At 46.1% G+C, this 19,641-nt stretch overlaps 1 protein-coding gene across 1 annotated transcript in view; it reads right to left on the minus strand.

The window, feature by feature from the left end:
* STK38 (serine/threonine kinase 38) overlaps positions 1 to 19,413 on the minus strand; it is a 74,478-nt gene extending 55,065 nt beyond the window's left edge. The window contains exon 1 of the mRNA XM_038749540.1: positions 19,329 to 19,413. The gene's annotated coding sequence lies outside the window, so the exon portion shown is untranslated. The remainder of the gene's footprint in view (positions 1 to 19,328) is intronic.
* Positions 19,414 to 19,641: the final 228 nt, after the last annotated feature.

Here is a 19,641-nt window from a genome sequence, read left to right on the forward strand (position 1 = left end):
TTCGCCAAGTCTAAACAACAGCCGACACAAATCAGTTGTAATGATAATAACGATGGCATTTGTTAAGTGCTTACTATGTGCAAAGCACTGTTCTAAGCGCTGGCGGGGATACAAGAAGCAGAGAAGCTGCGTGGCTCAGTGGAAAGAACCCGTGCTTTGGAGTCAGAGGTCATGGGTTCAAACCCCAGCTCCGCCAATTGTCAGCTGTGAGACTTTGGGCAAGTCACTTCACTTCTCCGGGCCTCAGTTACCTCATCTGTAAAATGGGGATTAAGACTGGGGACAACCTGATCACCTTGTAACCTCCCAGCACTTAGAACAGTGCTTTGCACATAGTAAGCACTTGATAAATGCCATCATTATTAGTATTATAATTACAAGGTGATCAGGTTGTCCCACGTGGGGCTCCCAGTCTTCATCGCCATTTTACAGATGAGGTAACTGAGGATCAGAGAAGCTAAGTGACTTGCCCAAGGTTACACAGCAGACATATGGCAGAGTCGGGATTAGAACCTATGACTTCGGATTCCCAAGCCCGGGCTTTTTCCACTGAGCCACGCTGAGAGCGTTTACTCTGTGCAAAACACTGTACTAAGTGCTTAGGAAAATACAACAGAATTCGTAGACAAGTTCCCCGCCCACAAGTAGCTTACGGTCTATAAAGGGAGAGAGACGTTAAAATAAATTACGGACAGGGGAAATGGCAGAGATTAAGGATGTGTACGTAAGTGCTGAGGGTGGGGTGAATATCTAAGCTTAATAACTATGGCATTTGTTAAGCGATTACTATGTGTCGGACACTGTACTAAGCGCTGGGGTGAATACGAGCAAATCGGGTTGGACACAGTCCCTGTCCCACGAGGGGCTAACAGTCTCAATTCCCATTTTACAGATGAGGTAACTGAAGCCCAGTCTCACAGCGGAGAAGTGGAGGGGTCGGGATTAGAAACCGTGACCTTCTGACTCCCAGAGGCATGCTGAAGGGGTATAGATAATAATAACTATGATATTTATTAAGCGCTTACTATATGCATAGCACTGTTCAAAGCGCTGAGGAGGTTACAAGGTGATCAGGTTGTCCCTCGGGGGGCTCACAGTCAATCTCCATTTTACAGATGAGGTAACTGAGGCCCAGAGAAGTTAAGTGACTTGCCCAAAGTCACACAGCTGACAATTGGCGGAGCCGGGATTTGAACCCATGACCTCTGACTCCAAAGCCCGGGCTCTTTCCTACTGAGCCACTCTGCTTCAGTCTGCTACAGATCCAAGTGTACTGTCTTCTAGACTGTGAGCCCGTTGTTGGGTAGGGATCGTTTCCATGTGTTGCCGGCTTGTACTTGCCAAGCGCTTAGTACAGTGCTCTGCACACAGTAAGCGCTCAATAAATACAATTGAATCAATTAATCAATCGTATTTATTGAGCGCTTACTGTGTGCAGAGCACTGTACTCAGCACTTGGGAAGTACAAGTTGGCAACATATAGAGACAGTCCCTACCCAACAGTGGGCTCACAGTCTAAAAGGGAGAGACAGAGAACAAAACCAAACATACTAACAAAATAAAATAAATAGAATAGATATGTACAAGTAAAATAGAGTAATAAATATGTACAAACATATATACATATATGTTCAATATACACTGAATGAAAGTATACAGTAGTCAACAGAGGGCAGGGAGATGAAAACTAGATTGGGGAAGGCCTCTTGGAGGAAATGTGAGCCCGTTGTTGGGTAGGGACCGTCTCCATGTGTTGCCGACTTGTACTTCCCAAGCGCTTAGTACAACGCTCTGCACACAGTAAGCGCTCAATAAATACGACTGAATGAAAGTGTACAGTAGACAACAGAGTGGAGGGAGATGAAAACTTGATCGGCGAAGACCTCTTGGAGGAAATGTGAGCCTGTTGTTGGGTAGAGACCGTCTCTATATGTTGCCGACTTGTACTTTCCAAGCGCTTCGTTCAACACTCTGCACACAGTAAGCGCTCAATAAATACGACCGAATGAATGAATAAATACAATTTTAAGAGGGTTTTGAAGGTGGGGAGAGTGAGTGTGGTCTGTCGGATATGAAGGGGGGAGGCCAGAGGGACGACATGGGCAAGGGGCTGGCAGAAGGATAAGTGAGATCGATGCACAGAGGGTAGGTTGGTTTTAGAGGAGTGGAGTGTGGGCTAGTGTGTGGTGGGAGATCAGTGAGGAAAGTAGGAGGGGGAGAGCTAAATGGGTGCCTTAAAGCCAAAAGTTAAGAGATTGTTCGATTCTGAGGTGGACGGGAAACCGCCGGAGGTTTTGGAGGAGTGGAGAGATACGGACTGAATTCTTTTTTTTAGAAAAACGATCCACGCAGCAGGGTGAAGAGGGGCGAGACAAGCGGCGGGGAGGTCAGCAAGGAGCCTGCTACCATAGTCAAGGCAGGATATGAGCGCTTGAATCGGCATCGGAGCACTCTGGGTGGAGAGGAAAGGGCGGGTTCGAGACGTGGTGTGAACGGAGAACCGCCAGAAGCTGGTGATGGATTGAATATCTGAGTCGATCGAGAGAAGTGAGTTGAGGATAATGCCGAGGTCCCAGGCTTGGGAGGCTGATGGTCACGTTACAATAATAAAATCAAAGGGAGGACAGAGTTTGGGGGGAAAGACGAGGAGTTCTAGTTTGGACAACGGTATCTGAGCACTCACCGTGTGCAGAGTCCTGTACTAAGCACTTGGGAGAGTACACTAGAGTCGGTAGACAACAACCCTGTCCTCAAGGAGCTGAGGGGACTTTAGGAGGAGAAATTTCCAGTTTTCCCAAAAATAGAGTGGAATAAAAATGGTAGCTTTTAAGAAGCAGCGTGGCTCAGTGGAAAGAGCACGGGCTTTGGAGTCAGAGGTCATGGGTTCAAATCCCGGATCCGTCAGTTGTCAGCTGTGTGACTTTGGGTACGTCACAACTTCTCTGTGCCTCAGTTACCTCATCTGGAAAATGGGGATTAAGACTGTTAGCCCCCCGGGGGACAACCTGATCACCTTGTAACCCCCCCAGCACTTAGAACAGTGCTTTGCACATAGTACATGCTTAATAAATGCCATTATTATTATTATTATTATTATTAGCTTTTCTCTGCCAAGTGATGCCTTCATTCTTTCCCAGACTGGATGGTCAAAGACCATTCCTAACCCACCCCGACAAAATATAAGGTTTGGGTATTTTACTCTTTAAGCAACTGATACTGACCCTACCTCAGCCCTACAGCACTTCTGTAAAGAGCCATCATTTATTTCTGTCCCGCTCTAGACTGTAAGCTCCTGTGGACAGGGAATTCATTCATTCAGTCGTATTTACTGAGCATTTACTGTGTGCAGAGCACTGTACTAAGCGCTTGGAAAGTACAATTTGGCAACAAATACAGACAATCCCTACCCAACAACGGGCTCACAGTCTAAAAGGGGGGAGACAGACAAAAAATGACAAGTGTCTACCCATTCTGTAGTATTGTACTCTCCCAAGTACTCAGCATAGTGCTCTGCACACAATAAGCACTCAATAAAAAACACTGATTAATTGATTTTGTTCTCTCATAAATAATCAATTTTCTCCAAAATCTTTAGGTGGGTGGCTTCATCCCCAACATGGAGCCTCATGAAGGAACAACGCACGAGTGGTATTTAGTTTTCCTTCTTTATTCAACTGCTTTGGCAAAAAGATTCCTGGCTGTCAAACTACTTTTGTAGTAAAGTAAAAGACTACTTTTACTTTAATAGGCTACTTCTTGTAAGTAGCCTATTAAAGTAAAAGTAGACTCTAATCACTCTAAGAACGGTCCAAGGTGAAAAAAGACTTAAGGTTCAACAGGCATTCCTTAAAGAAGATATTTTAGGTAACATCAAGCAACATAATGGCATGAAGAGTCACAATCAAAGCACGAGCTAAGGGTCCAGAACACAGAACATGGAAACTGAGACGCAACATGACCGAGAGAAGCAGCGTGGTTTAGTGGAAAGAGCCCAGGCTTGGGAGTCAGAGGACGTGGGTTCTAATCCTGGCTCCGCCACTTGTCAGCCGTGTGACTCTGGGCAGGTCACTGAACTTCTCTGTGCCTCGGTTACCTCAACTGTAAAATGGGGATTAAGACTGTGAGCCCCACGTGGGACAACCTGATCACCTTGTATCCACCCCAGTGCTTAGAACGGTGCTTGGCACATAGTAAGTGCTTAACCAATACCATCATTAATCATTAACTGATGGAAAGAGCCCAGGCCTGGGAGCCAGAGGACCTGAGTTCTAATCCCAGCTCTGCCAATTGCTTGCTTGTAAATCCCTTAATTTCTGCGGGTCTCAGTTACTTCATCTGTAAAATGAGGATTAAATCCTCCTCCCGCCAATTTAGAAAGTGAGCCCCATGCGGGACTGGGACTGTGTCCAACCTGATAAACCTGTATCTACGCTTGGAACTTAGAACAGTGCTTGACACACAAAAAGCACTCAAATGCCATTTGAGAAAAGAAAAAAAAAAATTAAAAAGACCAGAAAATGCCAACTTCAGTATAGACAGAAAGGATTAACTACAGCACTTCACAGCAACATACCAGCTTACATTTCTAAAAGACGCTTCAGGGACACCAAACATCAAAAGCAGCTTAACTGTTTTGCAAAGATGACTAAAACCAGAGCACAGAAACTTCTTGGTTTGCGATGGGCTTGGGTGTGGTTCCTTATTTGTGCTCTACCCCCTCCGCCCACAATCAAAACCACATGTCCTCGATGCTTTCCTGAGGAGCAATTTATATAAGTTATTGAATCCAGAGGCACACGAAAGCAATGTGTGTGTGTGTGTGCACACCCATGCTCTTGTCTAATGGAGAAAAAAAAATATGAGGTAGCCGGTAAGATTTCAATGCACGCTAATAACAGAAATGATACCTTCAATACAACAACAGCAGAAAAAAAATAACGTGAGGGAAGGGTGGGGGTAACTAAATGACATCTTTTTAAAACTGCCAGACCAGATTTATCTTTCACTGCATAGTTAAAGTGCACTTTTACACAACTGGCATACGTTCGTAATTTTGTTTCTTAGGTAACACGATGAAAAAATCCCAAACTGAAGGGACCCCAATACTAACTGAACATTTTTAAAAAACGAGCAGGGTGACCTGCGGGATTGAAGACGCTAAGTTTTCAGCCCCGAAAAACCCTCTTGACTAAGTGGTTTCCAAGCGTCACAAAAGGTTGATGGTTATGTGGGCCCTGCTCTGTGACCTTTAATCAATTAATTTTTCATTTAGGGCACCTGTTTAAGTGTTTACTAGGTGTCAAGCACAGTCCCAAGCATTGGGGTAGATTCGAGTTACTCAGATTGGACACAGCCCCTGTCCCACATGGGGTTCACAGTCTAAATTCAAATGTCCTGCTCTCTTCCTGAGAAGTGGGGTCTGAAGGAAAATAAAAAAAACTTTCAACCACTGACTGAACTGTACCCCCTAAACACACCCTCCAAACCCATGGCCAGCAAGCAATCAATAGCCCAGTAGACATGTCTGGTGGTCCTCAGAGCCCTCTTCTCTGATCCATTCTCCTCCCTCTGCTGTGTTCCCTGTCGTAAGCCTCCCCCGCTTTTCCTCTGCTCCCCCTCCCCATCACCCTGACTCGCTCCCTTTGCTCTACCCCAATCCCCGTCCCACAGCATTTGTTTTAATTGTAATTCTATTTATTTTTATTAATGATGTATACATATCTAATTTTATTTATTTAATTTGCATTTAAATTAAATTAATTCTCTTTATAGGCTACTGAGGCCTGTTTACTTGTGTAAACAGTAACATGTAAACATGTCTGTCTTCCCCCTTCTACACTGGGAGCCCGTTGTGGGCACGGATTGTCTCTGTTGCCAATTTGTACTTCCCAAACTTAGTACACTGCTCTGTGCACAGTAAGCGCTCAATAAATACGACTGAATGAATGAGTTAAGTCTACCAGTTAGTGGAAGTGGAAAAAGTGAAAGACAAGGAACAGAGGAGGGGGGGAAAATAAATCAAGAAACGACACCTTCGAAGGTGATGGAAGAGTACAATTTCAACTTGAAAGCTGACTGAGCAGAGGGTAAATGAGGCCATAGGCAAATTAAGCCACAGTCCGGATAAAATTACCTGAAAACAAAATAAACTAGTGACTTGTTTTACACACCTGACCCTCAGGAAAATCTACTGGAAACCACAACCCTCAAAGGACACTGAGAGGCTCATCTGGAAAGTGACTGTACCTCAAGACGTCTAGACAGTGATGGTGGAAACCCAGCACCCTCAAGTCTGACAACTGATTAATCAATCAGTGGCATTTACTGAGTGCCTCCTGTGGGCCAAGCATTGTAGTAGATGCTTGGGGGAGAAGACGGTAGCACTGAGAGACACGATCTCTGCCCACAAGGAGTTCACAGTCTAGAGGAGGAGGCAGACATTAAAGTCAATTACAGGGAAGGGAAGGCAGAGTTTTAAAGCCTGTCTCCCCCTTCATCATCATCATCATCAATCGTATTTATTGAGTGCTTACTATGTGCAGAGCACTGTACTAAGCGCTTGGGAAGTACAAATTGGCAACGTATAGAGACAGTCCCTACCCAACAGTGGGCTCACAGTCTAAAAGGGGGGAGACTTCTATTCATTCTTCTATTCATTCATTCATTCTTTCAATTGTATTTATTGAGCGCTTACTGTGTGCAGAGCACTGTACTAAGCGCTTGGGGAGTTCAAGTTGGCAACATATAAAGATGGTCCCTACCCAACAGTGGGCTCACAGTCTAGAAGGGGGAGACAGACAACAAAACAAAACATATTAACAAAATAAAATAGAGTAGTAAATATGTACAAGTAAAATAGAGTAATAAATATGTACAAACATATATACAGGTGCCTGTTGGGTAGGGACCGTCTCTAAATGTTGCCAACTTGTACTTCTCAATCGCTTAGTACAGTGCTCTGCACACAGTAGCACTCAATAAATACGACAATGAATGAATGAAGAATGTGTACAAGAAAAGCAGTAGGGCTGGGGGGTGGGGTGATAACAATGATAATAATAATCACAATGGTATTTGTTAAGCGCTTACTGTGTGTCAAGCACTGTTCTAAGCTCTGGGGTAGATAAAAGCTAATCAGGTCAGACACAGTCCCTGTCCCACATGGGCTCCCAGTCTCAATCCCCATTTTACAGATGAGGGAACTGAGGCCCAGAGAAGTGAAGTGACTTGCCCAAGGTCACACAGCAGACAAGTGGCAGGCCTAGGATTAGGATCCAGGTCCTTCTGACTCCTGGACCCGTATTCTATCCACTAGGCCAAGCTGCTCCTGGCTACGTAATTTGCCAAGCGCTTTGTACAGTGCTCTGCACACTGTAAACGTTCAATAAACACGACTGACTATGGATCCAAGTGCGTAGGTCGGGGGCAGAAGGAGGGCGAAGAGGAGAAATGAGCAGGGAAGACCTCTTGGAGGAGGTGTTATTTTGGTAGGGCTTTGGAGGTGAGGACAGAGGTACGAAGGCGGGGACAAGTGCCGGGCGAGTGGGAAGACATGCGCCGGGGGTTCGGCCATGAGAGAGGCGGGATAAGGGACCGGTTAGTACGGTGGTGTTAGAGGAGCAAAGTGTGACTGTTGGGTTGTAGTAGGAGAGCGAATTTGTCTGTTGTTGTACTATACTCTCCCAAGTGCGTTGCACACAGTAAGCGCTCATTAAAATACAACTGAATGAATGAATGAGTGAGGGGAGGGCTAGTTGAATGCCTTAAAGCCCAATGTCAGGGATTTCTTTAGGTAAGATGGGGCACACTGTCCCAATAACGGACAGCACGGACGTAGCATCTTCCCCATCTCTGTGCAGTCAGTCCATCCCTTCACCCTCCCTCCAATGGTCCGCTCCACGCGCCCTAAAACCATGTGTTTCAGCTGTGAGCTAGCCCCCCACCGACAATGTTGCCCCTGAAGCCTCAGCCTTAACGCATGGCCCTTCCGCAGACATTAAGGGGTGGAAATGGTGCTTGGAACATAGCAAGCGCTCAACAAATACCATCATTATTACTGCCTTGTGGGGTGGAAGTGGGAAGCAGAGAAAGGCCCTTGCCCTAAGAGTTCTTCCCAAGCCAAAGTGACTCAATGCTTCAACAAAGGAAGTTTTTGGGGACTGTTTCCACCTCTACCATTGATTTTTTTTTTTATGGTATTCATTAAGCGTTCATTATGTGTCAGGCACTGCTGTAAGTGCTGGGGTAGATACAAGATAATCAGGATGGACACGGTCCATGTCCCACGGGGGCTCACAGTCTTAATCCCCACTTTCCAGATGAGGTAACTGAGGCACAGAGAAATTAAGTGACTCGTCCGAGGTGGAGCCGAGATTAGAACCCGGGTCCTTCTGACTCTCAGGCCCACCATTACTCACTGGCTCTCTCCCCCGCCTTCAGGACATCCCGACTTGGATGTCCCACTAATACCTCAAATTTAACGTCCAAAACAGAACTTATCTTCTCATCCAAACCCTGCAACCCCCCTGCCTTTTCCACCACTGTAGACAACACCCCAATCCTTCCTGTCTCACGAGCCCATAACCTTGTCATTCTCCTTGACTCATCTCTCTCATTTAACCCACACAATCGGTCACCAAGCCCTGTTGGTTCAACCTTAACAACATCGCTAAGATCCGCCCTTTCCCCTCCATCAAAACTGCTGCAGGGCCGATCTAAGCACGCCTCAGATTCCGCCCTGACTTCTGCATCAGCCTCTTCGTTGACCTCCCCGTCTCTTGCCTCTCCCGAATCCAGTTCACACTTCCTTCTGCTGCCCACATCATTTTTCTAAAAAAAAAAAAAAATTACCTTTCAGTCCATGTCTCCCCACTCCTCAAAAATCTTCAGGTGGAACCCATCCACCTCCTCATTGAACAGAAACTCCTTTAAAGTATTTAATCAGCTCACCTTATCTTACTGATTTCTTGCCACGATCCAGCCTGCACGCTTCGCTCTCCAACACCAACTTACTCATTGTACCTTTACCTCCGTGCCGATTCCTTGCCTATATTCTCCCTCTGGCCTGGAACTCCCCCCCACTTAATAATAATAATAATAATAATAATAATAATAATAATAATAATGGCATTTATTAAGCGCTTACTATGTGCAAAGCACTGTTCTAAGCGCTGGGGGGATACAAGGTGATCAGGTTGCCCCACGGGGGGCTCACAGTCAATCCCCATTTTGCAGATGAGGTAACTGACGCACAGAGAGGTTAAGTGACTTGCCCAAGGTCACACAGCTGACAATTGGCAGAGCCGGGATTTGAACCCATGACCACTGACTCCAAAGCCCGTGCTCTTTCCATTGAGCCACGCTGCTTCTCATTTCATCATCATCAATCATATTTATTGAGCGCTATGTGCAGAGCACTGTACTAAGCGCTTGGGAAGTACAAATTGGCAACATATAGAGACAGTCCCTACCCAACAGTGGGCTCACAGTCTAAAACATCTATGTTTTATCATAGATTTATCAAACTTTCTTTTATCAAACTTTTTTTAATCAAACATTTCATCTATGACCGACCACCACCCTCCCCAACTTCAAAACATTTTTAAAAGCACATCTCCTCCAATCAATCAATCAATCAATCGTATTTACTGAGCGCTTACTATGAGCAGAGCACTGTACTAAGCGCTTGGGAAGTACAGATTGGCAACACATAGAGACAGTCCCTACCCAACAGTGGGCTCACAGTCTAAAAGGGGGAGACAGAGAACAGAACCAAACATACCAACAAAATAAAATAAATAAAATAAAATAAACAAAATAAAATAAAATAAATAAATAGGCTCCATGAAGCCTTCCCTGACTAGGCCCTCATTTCCCTCTCCCTTCTGCACTTGATCTTCACCCAACCCTCAGCTCCCCAGCATTTATAAACATAGTCATAATTTAATGTCTTTTTCCCCCTCTAGACTGTAAACTGCTGGTGGGCAGAGAATACATAATGACTCTGTTGCGTTGTAATAATGATATGTATGTATTTATTTTATTCTGTTTATTTATATATTTTATTCTATTTATTTATTTTATTTGCACGTTTATTCTATTTATTTTATTTTGTTAATCTGTTTTGTTTTGTTCTCTGTCTCCCCCTTCTAGACTGTGAGCCCACTGTTGGGTAGGGACTGTCTCTATATTTTGCCAATTTGTACTTCCCAAGCGCTTAGTACAGTGCTCTCCACTCAGTAAGCGCTCAATAAATACGACTGAATGAATGAATGATGGCATTTATTAAGCGCTTACGTGCAAAGCACTGTTCTAAGCACCGGGGAGGTTAAAAGATTATCAGGTTGTCTCACGGGGGGCTCACAGTCTTAATCCCCATTTTACAGATGAGGTAACAGGCACAGAGAAGTGAAGTGACTTGCCCAAAGTCACACAGCTGACAACTGGTGGAGCCGGGATTTGAACCCATGACCTCTGACTCCAAAGCCCATGCTCTTTTTCTGAGCCATGCTGCTTCTCCAAGCACTCAGTGCAGTGTCCTGCATGCAGTAAATACCAATAAATACCAATGATTGGTTGATTAGTTAGTGCTTAGTATGCGACAGCACTGTTTTATGTGCTTGAGAGGGCACATTACCACACTCTTCAAGCCCCTGAGGAACATACAATCTACTAAATTCTGGGGAGAGTTCAACAGAATTAGTGGACACAAACCCTGCTCTCAAGTAGTTTAGTACAGTGCTCTGCACACAGTAAGCGCTCAATAAATACGACTGAATGAAAAAGAGTCTTCTAGACTGTGAGCCCGTCTTCTAGACTGTGAGCCCGTTGCGGGGTAGGGACCGTCTCTATATGTTGCCAACTTGTACTTCCCAAGCACCTAGTACAGTGCTCTGCACACAGTAAGCGCTCAATAAATACAACTGAATGAATGAATAGCTTACAATCTACTGTGTGCAGACGACTCCCCCCTCCATCCCCCCGCCTTACCTCCTTCCCTTCCCCACAGCACCTGTATATATGTATATATGTTTGTACATATTTCTTTCTCTATTTTACTTGTACATATCTATTCTATTTATTTTATTTTGTTAATATGTTTGGTTTTGTTCTCCGTCTCCCCCTTCTAGACTGTGAGCCCACTGCTGGGTGGGGACCGTCTCTATATGTTGCCAACTTGGACTTCCCAAGCGCTTAGTACAGTGCTCTGCACACAGGAAGCGCTCAATAAATGAGCGCTTGAGAAGCAGCGTGGCTCAGTGGAACGAGCACGGGCTTTGGAGTCAAAGGTCATGGGTTCAAATCCCGGCTCCGCCGATTGTCAGCTGTGTGACCTTGGGCAAGTCACTTAACTTCTCTGGGCCTCAGTTCCCTCATCTGGAAAATGGGGATGAAGACTGTGAGCCCCCCGTGGGACAACCTGATCACCTTGTAACCTCCCCAGCGCTTAGAACAGTGCTTTGCACATAGTAAGTGCTTAATAAATGCCATCATTATTATTATTATTATTAATACGATTGATTGACTGATTGACTGTACTAAGCCCCGGGGAGAGTACAATAGAGTTGGTAATCATCATCGATGGGCTTTCACCTGGGGCTTTTAAACACTTTCATCCTTGCCTCAGGTAGAAAGACCCTTTATCTTATCTCCCCACTTAATAAACATCCCTTTCACTTTCCTTAAGCTCTCTTTTCCTTTTCTTTCACTCCCTTCTGCATCGCCCTGCTTTGCTCCTTTTCTTCACCCCCGCCCTCCCCGTCCCAGCCATTTATTCCCATTAATATCTGCCTCCCCCTCTAGACTGTGAGAAGGGGCTGTGCCTGTTATATTGTTCTATTGTACTCTCCTAAGCATTCAGTACAGTGCTCCGCACACAGCAGGCGCTCCATAAATACGACTGATTGAACAACATTTTGCACAGTCTTCCCTAAGGAGCGGGGAGAAAGTGACCATAAACCAATCACATTTATTAAGCGTTTACTGCGTGCAGAGCACTGTACTAAGCGCTTGGAAAAGTACACTACAGCACACCTAAACCTCATCACTAAAACCTAAACATCATCACTATAATTCAACCCCCTTTCCTTCCTCCAGCAGCCTCCTCTTGACCCTGAAACAATCCCACAAGTGGGATAATCAATCAATCGCATTTATTGAGCGCTTACTGTGTGCAGAGCACTGTACTAAGCGCTTGGGAAATAAGTTGGCAACATATAGAGACAGTCCCTACCCAACAGTGGGCATAATCCTAAAACCCGACAGCTGGGGAGGTGGGCCAAACCTGGGTCAAAAGGGGGAAGTGAAGCAATGACTTGAGGAGTGGGAGCACACAAGTTCTCTGTGCCTCAGTTACCTCATCTGTAAAATGGGGATTAGAACTGTGTGCCTCAGTTACCTCATCTGTAAAATGGGGATTAGAACTGTGAGTCCCACGTGGGACAAACTAATTACTCTGTATCTACCCCAGTGCTTAGAACAGTGCTTGGCACATAGCAAGCGCTTAACAAATACCATCATTATTATTATTATTATTACCAAGGGCAGTGGGGGAAGACGAAGGGGTATCGGGGGAGGAAAGGGATCGATGGTATTTACTGAGCACTTACTAGGGGCAGGGCACCTGCTTAGGGGAAAAGAGCACAAAGGCTTGGGAGTCGGAGATCGTGGGTTCTAATCCCAGCGCCACCACTTGTCTGCTGTGTGACCTTGGGCAAATCACTTCTCTGTGCCTCAGTTCCCTCATCTGGAAAATGGGGATTAAAACAGTGAGCCCCACGTGGGACAACTTGATGACCTTGTATCTACCCCAGTGCCTAGAACATTGCTTGGAACATAGTAAGTGCCTAACAAATACCATTATTATTGCTATTACTAAATGTTTGGGACACGACAATACAACAAAATAAGCAGACTCTTTCCCTGCCCATAAGGAGTTTAGAGTGTAGAAGAGAAAATAGGGCAGGGAGGGGGCAAAAATGAGACAAGGGGATGCGCGTCGGGGTGGAGGGGTGTCGGAGGGAGGCCCGGGGGCCTGGGTCACTTGAGAAGCAGCATGGCCCACTGTCAAGGGCATGGGCTTGGTAATAATAATAATAATAATAATAATAATAATAATGGCATTTCTTAAGCGCTTACTATGTGCAAAGCACTGTTCTAAGAGCTGGGGAGGTTGCAAGGTAATCAGATTGTCCCACATGGGACTCACAGTCTTCATCCCCATTTTCCAGATGAGGTAACTGAGGCCCAGAGAAGTTCTCTGTCTCCCCCTTTTAGACTGTGAGCCCACTGTTGGGTAGGGACTGTCTCTATGTGTTGCCAATTTGTACTTCCCAAGCGCTTAGTACAGTGCTCTGCACACAGTAAGCGCTCAATAAATACGATTGATTGATTAAGCGACTTGCCCAAAGTCACACAGCTGACAACTGGTGGAGCTGGTAGTCAGAGGGCATGGGTTCTAATCCTGGCTCCACCACTTGTCTGCTCTGTGACCTTGGGCAAGTCACTTCACTTCTCTGTGCCCTTCCCTGGAAAATGGGGATGAAGACTGTGAGCCCAGTGGGACAACCTAATTACCCTGTATCTACCCCGGTGCTTAAAACAGTGCTTGGAGTGAGCGCTCTACAAATACTATAATTATTATTATTACTTACCAGAGCCAGATAGCTCGTCTTTAAAATGGGGGTGAAGACTGTGAGCCCCAGTGGGATACCCTAGTTACCTTGGATCTACCCTGGCACTTAAAACAGTGCTTGGCACACAGTAAGCACTTATCAGATACTTGGGGGACGAAGACTGTGAGCCCCAGTGGGGCAACCTAGTTCCCTTGAATCTACCCCAGTGTTTGGAACATAGTAAGCGCTTAACAGATACCATACTAATCATTATTATCATCAATATTATCACTTACCGGAACCACTTACCTCACCTGTAAAATGGGGATGAAGACTGTGAGCCCCAGTGGGACACCCTAGCTCCCTTGTTCCCTTAAGCGCTTAGTACAGTGCTCTGCACACAGTAAGCGCTCAATAAATACGATTGATTGTATCTACCCTGGCACTTGGAAAAGTACTTGGCACATAGTAAGACCCTAACAGATACTATACTAATTATTATTATTATCACTCGCCTGTAAAATGGGGGTGAAGACTGTGAGCTCCAGTGGGACACCCTATTTCCCCTGAATCTACCCCAGTGCTTAAAACAGTGCTTGGCACATAGTAGGTGCTTTGCAAATACCATAATAATAATAACTTTCATTAATATTATTATCACTCAACGGAGTCATTTACCTCACCTGTAAAATGGGGTGAAGACTGTGAGCCCCAGTGGGACAACCTAGTTACCTTGTATCTACCCCGGCGCTTGGGACAGTGCTTGGCACATGGTAAGCGTTTAACAGATACTATAATTATTATTATCACTATTATTATTATAATCACTTACCGGAGCCAGTTTCCTTGTCTGTATAATGGGGGGGTGAAGACTGTGAGCCCCAGTGGGACACCCTAGTTCCCTTCTATTTACGCCAGCACTTGGAACAGTCCTTGGCACATAGTAAGCGCTTAACAGATACTATACGCTTGGCACATAGTAAGCGCTTAACAGATACTATACTAATTATTGTTATCATGATTATTACTTACCGGAGCCAGTTACCTCGCCTGTAAAATGGGGATGAAGACTATGAGCCCCAGTAGGACAACCTAATTCCCTTGTATCTACCCCGGCGCTTGGAACAGTGCTTGGCACATAGTAAGCGCTTAACAGATACTATACTAATCATTATTATCACTTACTGTACTAATTATTATTATAATCACTTCCCGGAGCCAGTTACCTTGTCTGTATAATGGGGGGTGAAGACTGTGAGTCCCAGTGGGACACCCTAGTTCCCTTCTATCTACCCCAGTGCTTGGCACATAGTAAGCGCTTAACAGATACTATACGCTTGGCACATCGTAAGCGCTTAACAGATACTATACTAATTATTATTATCATTATTATTATTACATACCGGAGTCAGTTCCCTCGCCTGTAAAATGGGAGTGAAGACTGTGAGCCCCAGGGGGACCCCCTAGTTCTCTTGTATCTACCCCGGTGCTTGGAAAAGTGATTGGCACATAGTAAGCACTTAACAGATAGCATACTAATTATTATCATTATTATTACTTACAGGAGCCAGTTACCTCGCCCGTAAAATGGGGATGAAGACTATGAGCCCCAGTAGGACAACCTAATTCCCTTGTATCTACCCCGGTGCTTGGAACAGTGCTTGGCACATAGTAAGCGCTTAACAGATACTATACTAATCATTATTATCACTTACCGGAGCCAATTACCTCACCTGTAAAATGGGGATGAAGACTGTGAGCCCCAGTGGGATACCCTAGTTCCCTTGTATCTACCCTGGCATTTGGAAAAGTGCTTGGCACATAGTAAGACCTTAACAGATACTATACTAATTATTATTATTATTATTATTATCACTTACCAGAGCCAGTTACCTCACCTGTAAAATGGGGGTGAAGACTGTGAGCTCCAGTGGGACACCCTATTTCCCCTGAATCTACCCCGGTGCTTAAAACAGTGCTTGCCACATAGTATGTGCTTTACAAGTACCATAATAATAATTACTTTCATTATTATTATTACCACTATTATTATCACTCAACGGAGTCACTTACCTCACCTGTAAAATGGGGGTGAAGACTGTGAGCCCCAATGGGACACCCTAGTTGCCTTGTATCTACCCCAGCGCTTGGGACAGTGCTTGGCACATAGTAAGCGTTTAACAGATACTGTACTAATTATTATTATAATCACTTCCCAGAGCCAGTTACCTTGTCTGTATAATGGGGGGTGAAGACTGTGAGCCCCAGTGGGACACCCTAGTTCCCTTCTATCTACCCCAGTGCTTGGCACATAGTAAGCGCTTAACAGATAATATACGCTTGGCACATAGTAAGCGCTTAACAGATACTATACTAATTATTATTATCATTATTTTTATTACATACCGGAGTCAGTTCCCTCGCCTGTAAAATGGGACTGTGAGCCCCAGTGGGACACCCCCCTCCCCCCCCCAGTTCCCTTGTATGTACCCCGGCACTTGGAAAAGTGCTTGGCACATAGTAAGCACTTAACAGATACTATACTAATTATTATTATCATTATTATTACTTACAGGAGCCAGTTACCTCACCTGTATAATGGGGTGAAGACTGTGAGACCCAGTGGGCCCTCCCCACCCCAGTTCTCTTGTATCTACCCCGGTGCTTGGAAAACTGCTTGGCACATAGTAAGCACTTAACAGATACTATACTAATTATTATCATTATTATTACTTACAGGAGCCAGTTACCTCACCTGTATAATGAGGATGAAGACTGTGAGCCCCAGTGGGACACCCTAATATTAATGATGGCATTTATTAAGCCCTTACTATGCGCAAAGCACTGTTCTAAGCGCCGATACAAGGGAACCCTAGTTCCCTTGTACCTGCCCCGGTGCTTAAAACAGTGCTTGGCACAGAGTAAGCACTTAACAGATACTATACTAATTATTATTACCATTATTATTATTATTACTTACCGGAGTCAGTTCCCTCACCTGTAAAATGGGGGTGAAGACTGTGAGCCCCAGTGGGACACCCTAGTCACCTTGTATTTACTCCGGCGTTTGGAAAAGTGCTTGGCACACAGTAAGCACTTAACAGATATTATACTAATTATCATTATTATTACTTACAGGAGCCAGTTACCGCACCTGTATAATGGGGATGAAGACTGTGAGCCCCAGTGGGACCGCCCCCCTAGTTCCCTTGTATCTACCCTGGTGCTTGGAAAAGTGCCTGGCACATAGTAAGCACTTAACTGAAACTATACTAATTATTATTATTATTACTTACAGGAACCAGTTACCTCACCTGTATAATGGGGATAAAGACTGTGAGCCCCAGTGGGACCCCACCTAGTTCCCTTGTATTCATTCATTCATTCATTCATTGGAGAAGCAGCATGGCTCAGTGGAAAGAGCCTGGGCTTTGGAGTCAGAGGTCATGGGTTCAAGTCCCAGCTCTGCCAACTGCCAGCTGTGTGACTTTGGGCAAGTCACTTCTTCACTTCTCTGTGCCTCAGTTACCTCATCTGTCAAATGGGGATGAAGACTGTGAGCCCCACGTGGGACAACCTGATCACCTTGTAACCTCCTCAGCGCTTAGAACAGTGCTTTGCACATAGTAAGCGCTTAATAGTCTCCTAGGCTGTGAGCCCGCTGTTGGGTAGAGACCGTCTCTATATGTTGCCAACTTGTACTTCCCAAGCGCTTAGTACAGTGCTCTGCACATGGTAAGCGCTCACTAAATACTACTGAATGAATGAATGGCATCATTATTATTATTCATCCATTCAGTCGCATTTATTGAGCGCTTACTGTGGACAGAGCACTGTACTAGGCGCTTGGGAAGTACAAGTCGGCAACCCGACAGTTGGAAAAGTGCTTGGCACATAGTAAGCGCTTAACAGGTGCTATATTATCATTATTATTATGATGATGACGACTTACCGGAGCCCCCCGAGACGGGCGGTGGGGCAGCCGCCCCCAAGCCAGTCTTCCCCGCCACTGTACTAAGCGCTTGGGAAGTACAAGTCGGCAACCCGGCGCTTGGAAAAGTGCTAGGCACATAGTAAGCGCTTAACAAGTATTATATTATCATTATTATTATAATAATGACGATGATGACGACTTACCGGAGCCCCCCGACGCCACTGTACTAAGCGCTTGGGAAGTACAAGTCGGCAACCCGGTGCTTGGAAAAGTGCTTGGCACATAGTAAGCGATTAATAGGTATTATATTATCGTTATTATGATGATGAGAATGATGATGATGACTTACTGGAGCCCCCCGACGCCACTGTACTAAGCGCTTGGGAAGTACAAGTCGGCAACCCGGCGCTTGGAAAAGTGCTTGGCACATAGTAAGCGATTAATAGGTATTATATTATCGTCATTATGATGATGAGGATGATGATGATGACTTACCGGAGCCCCCTGGGGCGGGCGGTGGGGCAGCCGCCTCCAAGCCGGTCTTCCCCGCCACTGTACTAAGCGCTTGGGAAGTACAAGTCGGCAACCCGGCGCTTGGAAAAGTGCTTGGCACATAGTAAGCACTTAATACGTATAATATTATGATGATGATGATGATGATGATGATGATGATGACGACGACTTACTGGAGCCCCCCGGGGCGGGCGGTGGGGCAGCCACCTCCAAGCCGGTCGTCCCCGCCACTGTACTGAGCGCTTGGGAAGAACAAGTCGGCAACCCGACGCTTGGAAAAGTACTTGCCACATAGTAAACGCTTAATAGGTATTATACTATTATTATTATTATTATAATGATGATAATGACGGCTTACCGGAGCCCCCCGGGGCAGGCGGTGGGGCAGCCACCTCCAAGCCGGTCGTCCCCGCCACTGTACTAAGCGCTTGGGAAGAACGAGTCGGCAACCCGGGGCTTGGAAAAGTGCTTGGCACATAGTAAGCGCTTAACAGGTATTATATTATCGTTTATAATATAGGTATTATAATAATGAAGATGATGATAACTTACCGGAGCCCCCCGGGGCAGGCGGTGGGGCAGCCGCCTCCAAGCCGGTCGTCCCCGCCACTGTACTAAGCGCTTGGGAAGAACGAGTCGGCAACCCGGGGCTTGGAAAAGTGCTTGGCACATAGTAAGCGCTTAACAGGTATTATATTATCGTTTATAATATAGGTATTATAATAATGAAGATGATGATAACTTACCGGAGCCCCCCAGGGCAGGCGGTGGGGCAGCCGCCTCCAAGCCGGTCGTCCCCGCCACTGTACTAAGCGCTTGGGAAGTACGAGTCGGCAGCCCGGCGCTTGGAAAAGTGCTAGGCACGTAGTAAGCGCTTAACAGGCGTTATATTATGGTTATTATTATAATGAAGAGGATGATGGGGGTGACTTACCGGAGCCCGCCGACGCCACTGTACTAAGCGCTTGGGAAGTACAAGTCGGCAACCCGGCGCTTGGAAAAGTAGTTGGCACATAGTAAGCGCTTAATAGGTAGTATATTATTATTATTATGGTGATGATGATGATGATGATAACTTACCGGAGCCCCCCGGGGCAGGCGGTGGGGCAGCCACCTCCAAGCCGGTCGTCCCCGCCACTGTACTAAGCGCTTGGGAAGAACGAGTCGGCAACCCGGGGCTTGGAAAAGTACTCGGCACATAATAACCGCTTAACAGGCGTTATATTATCGTTATTATTGTAACGATGAGGCTGATGAGGACGACTTACCGGAGCCCCCGGGGTCGGGCGGTGGGGCAGCCGCCGCCAAGCCGGTCCTTGCCCGCCGTCCGGGCTCCGGGAGCGGCCCCCGGCCGAGGAGGAGGAGGAGGAGGAGGAGGAAGGAGGAGGAGAAGGGGTCTGTTGGTCGGTCGGACGGACGGCCGGTGGTCCCCGTCCGCTGCTCGGCCAGGCCCCGAGCGACTGAGGGGAGCGGGTGGGGGAGGGGCGGGCCCGCAGCCCAGACAGCCGGAAGCGGCCCCGACGCCGGAAAAGACGGCGGCCCGCAGCGCTCAAAACACCTCCCCTCGCCGCCGCCGGCGCC

This window comes from Tachyglossus aculeatus, chromosome 7, assembly GCF_015852505.1.
Source record: "Tachyglossus aculeatus isolate mTacAcu1 chromosome 7, mTacAcu1.pri, whole genome shotgun sequence".
NCBI classification, from domain to species: Eukaryota; Metazoa; Chordata; class Mammalia; order Monotremata; family Tachyglossidae; genus Tachyglossus; species Tachyglossus aculeatus.